The sequence below is a fragment of the Pongo pygmaeus genome, chromosome 3 (assembly GCF_028885625.2).
Source record: "Pongo pygmaeus isolate AG05252 chromosome 3, NHGRI_mPonPyg2-v2.0_pri, whole genome shotgun sequence".
In the NCBI taxonomy this organism is placed as follows: Eukaryota; Metazoa; Chordata; class Mammalia; order Primates; family Hominidae; genus Pongo; species Pongo pygmaeus.
Window position 1 is genome coordinate 202,183,066 of NC_072376.2, and position 4,308 is coordinate 202,187,373.

Below are 4,308 nucleotides of genomic sequence, written 5' to 3' on the forward strand. Positions count from 1 at the left end.
ATGGGGTTTATTGTGGTTTAAGAATCTGATAAGGGTTTGAAAAGGTTGTTCTTGAATGTCTTTACCATTTTACATTAAAAGTGACTTCAACGGATTGAATGTGACATAGGCACCACTATCTTCTCTACATCTTCCTCCTGTGGGACAGATCTGTCTTCCTAATACATCAAAGGTGCTGCCAGTTGACAACGATCTTGAAACCATCTATATCAGGCTAGGTGTTTTCCAACATGGAAAAGTGTGATCATTGGCAATGATCAGTGAAATAAGACAATTCTGAGTCATATTGCTACACTGACAGAATGATTGATCACTGTTGCTGGAAAGAATCATGTTTCAATGAAGCCCACCAACAGCTTCTGGTGCCAAGCAGATGACTGGATGTAGATTTGGTTATGTAACAGCCCATTCAGATAAGAAGCATTGGCTATCTATGATAGTGAATGATAGGTAATGTGCCCAGTTCCAGGTGGAGAACAAGGGAGAGAACAAAAGCATCTCCCCAGAAGAGGTAATTTCTATGATTTTGACAAAGATACAGAAAACTTCAGAAGCCTATCATAGTTGTTGTCACAGAATCACTGATGTTAGTAACTTTCCAGTGTTATGAAGACACTTACATAATTGCTGCATTTATTGTAACTAAAATCCCAATCAGCCAACTGTCACTGTTATTGATCATAATTTGGACAAAATATTGAGGCCCAAAAGTGTGTTGATTTTTAAAAAGTGTGTTGGCGTTGATTTGTGACCTTAAACATGGCACCTTGATATGTTCACCCTTAGTATTGAGGACAAAATATTTAAAATCAAGTCATAACTAGGTACACCCACTTGGGTGGACAATCCAATGCTTAACCATTTCATCACCAAGTTGAAATACAATCACAAAATGACAAAACTGAGACAAAATGCTGCTTCTTGACTCTGCATAGTTCACAAACATGTTAAAGTACTCTATCAACATTCAGACCAATATTGAGAAACATTTCTTCTATAAAGAAGTCTACATTTTGGAGGATTGAAAGCTGATGTAAAGACAAGCACCCCAAACCCCATAAAGAAAGCTTTATACCTGACAAGTCATAGAGTCAAGGCAGTATGTATATTCCCAAGTTCCAGAAATCTTTGCAAGATTCGTGTAATAGTAAGTAATTAAACCAGACTATGAGCCGCAATACGTCTGTTTTTGATGGAGCAGTTGAGCAGGAAATCAAGTTGTCAGTGCAGACAGTTGAGATCAGTGCTCTACAATACATTAATGGAAAATTCCTAGAGTAGCTTCGTTCTGGTTTCTTCATTATAAAAATGATATTGGCAAAGAGGCTTACATTTATAGTTTTTCATTATAAGTGAAAAAATGTTAGGCTTTTCTGTATCTGGACATCACTCATGTTTCCCTTGGTATTAAAATGGATAATGAAGACATAATTGTTGTGATCAAACATAATGCCCCATTTCCACCAAGGAGACACAGACCTTACATTCCGACAACTGTTTGAATTTATAAAGATGAGGAAGCAATGGAGAAGGGAAAATCTTAGTTGGAAAGTTTGACATTTGAGGCATTTCTCATGAGTATCATAGCATTCTTCAGATTGAAATCACCTTTGATGCTAATGCCTGTGGTATCCGTAAGGTGTCTGTGGTGAACCAAAGCATAGGAAATGAAGCAAGAATTATAATCACCATTGACGATGGCTGTTTGAGTAAGGAATACACTGAGCAACTGTCTCGAGGAGACAGAAGTACAGCCACTAAGGATGAAAGGCACAGAGACTGAGATGCCTTCCAAGACCTTAATTGAATCTTACACATTCAGTATGAACACCGCAGGAGACAGTCAAAAACCCCAAGGGAAGATCAATGATGAGAATAAGTGAAAGATGTTTGACAAGTGCATTAAATTATCAACTGGCTGGACAAAATTCAGACTTCAGGGAGGATGAATTTGAACATCGGGAGAATGACCCAGTAAAGATGCACAAATCATTAATTATCAGCAATTTCCAATTCAGGGGATATGTCAGGCAGGACATCTAGCAGCTTCTCAGGGGACAGAGCTCCTTCTAGAAACACTTCTCTGCATCCACCATGGATAACGGCCAATCTTCCAGTTAGTAAAAATATTTTGAGGAAACAAATTTTTGCAAATTCATTCATGTCAATTGAACCATATGTAATACATTCACCATGTCTTAAAGCTATTGGGCATTTTCAATACTTTATATACATAGAAAATGCTAGTCACATTGTGCTTTTTCAGTGTTTATGTAAACAAACATGCAGAAAATTTAACAGTGCTGGGGAAGTGGAAATTAGAGAAAGGAAGAGTGGATTTATCCCTGCCCTTTTAAAGTAACAGATATTTCTAAAAGTGTTGGAAGAATAAATGTTTTCTAACAGCACTCCTGCAACATAATTTAAGTACATAAATTTCTGAGATTATGACCTGAGTTAAACCAATCTATAAATCTGTTTAGAAACTATCATGATAAGTGGATATAAAATGTATTCTTTTAAGGTATTAAGTAATACAGAAACATACATAATTTATGTAATAATTACTGATGGCCATCAGGTAATGTGCTATATGTGTATCACTTAATTTGATCTTAATAACAGCCCTAAGAATGGCCTAGAAGTGTTACTACCATTTTTTTTTTTTTTTTTTTGAGATGAAGTCTCGCTCTGTCGCCCAGGCTGGTGTGCAGTGGTGCGATCTCGGCTCACTGCAACCTCCACCTCCTGAGTTCAAGCAATTCTCCTGCCTCAGCCTCCCGAGTAGCTGGGATTACAGGCACCTGCCACCACATCCGGCTAATTTTTTTGGATTTTTAGTAGAGATGGGGTTTCACCGTGTTAGCCAGGATGGTCTCGAGCTCTTGACTCGTGATCCACCCACCTTTGCCTCCCAGAGTGCTGGGATTACAGGCGTGAGCCACCATGCCCGGCCTAATTTTTGTATTTTTAGTAGAGGTGGGATTTCACCATGTTGGCCAGGCTGGTCTTGAACTCCTGACATCAGAGTTACCACCATTTTATAGATGAACATAGTGAGGCCCAGAGAGGACAGGGTGCTTGATGAAAGTTACGCACTTGAGAAGTGCTAGCCTAGAATAGAAAATCAGCCAACTTGATTCTAGAGTTCAAGTCTTTTGTGGGTTTTTTTTTTTTTTTTTGATGGGAGCGGAGGTTCCAGTGAAAACTGGAAAACTTGCTAGACACATTTTAAAAGAGCTGTAGCACTCTAAAGTTCATGTTCTTAACCAATTTTCTCCATTTCTCTTTATATCATAATGTATGTGAACAGTTTTCTGTCTTCATCTGTTATTGAATAATAGTTGTTACCTATTGAACATTGTATTTACATAACATTGTTTTCCATTGCTATTAAAATTACTTACCAATCTTTAGACAATTCATCTACAGTAATACTACTGACTACAATTCAATTGAACTGTCAAACAATCATAATTTCCCCAAACTACTGAAAATACAATGTTGTATTTTACACTAAAATTCTTTTTAAAAAGTGAATGATGTTAAGTTCATATGTTCACTAATATGACACAGTCTCTTTAATTTTCCAAGATAGGCTCGAGGAACAAACAAGATGGAAATTCCCTTTCTTTTCTTTCCTTTTTTTTTTTTTTTGGTGTGGCACAGTGTCACAAGGTCAGGAAAGCCACCCACCTAAATCGCATGGTTAGAAACGCTGAAATGGAAGCTCTGAGTTCCCTGGAGGGGTCACTAGCCACCAGAAAGGCTGTCTTTTGAATGAGATTTGTGATTGAGGTCTGGACAATCTATGTCCATTAAAGACACCCCCCCACACCTGCACAGCTTCTGATCGATGTTGTCGCTAGTGTTGTCACATATTTAAATGGTACTGTAATCCCTGCAATGAGGATTGTATCATTTATCTCACATTAAGGTTAAGAAGCTAAATTAAAAATCTGCCAAGAAATGTGACATTCATGCCCAATGTTTTACTTTCAGTTATCTTTCCTTCCTATATTACTTGACGTGAAGTTAAAGTGGGAAGATATTTGCAATAAATAGTGCATAATATTCTCAAAAAGTCAAAGTGTTATTTCATAAATTGGGACTATTTAATGGTAAAGTGTGAGAAACTAAAAATTCTCAGATAAAATTATTCACTCCAAATATCAGTCACTAACAAGATGGAAATACTCTATTAAAGATGATAGTCGTCGCTGGAACTGTAGGAAATCAAATGTATATGCAATTTAAATGTAAATAGGGCACATACTTTCGTCCTGTCCATGAATACAGACCTTATAA

At 37.1% G+C, this 4,308-nt stretch overlaps 1 non-coding gene across 1 annotated transcript; it reads right to left on the minus strand.

Annotated features, from left to right (window-relative positions):
• Positions 1–3,190: 3,190 nt before the first annotated feature.
• Positions 3,191–3,251, minus strand: LOC129035952 (U7 small nuclear RNA). The gene has a single exon (XR_008502429.1). It is a non-coding gene; the product is annotated as a U7 small nuclear RNA (small nuclear RNA).
• Positions 3,252–4,308: the final 1,057 nt, after the last annotated feature.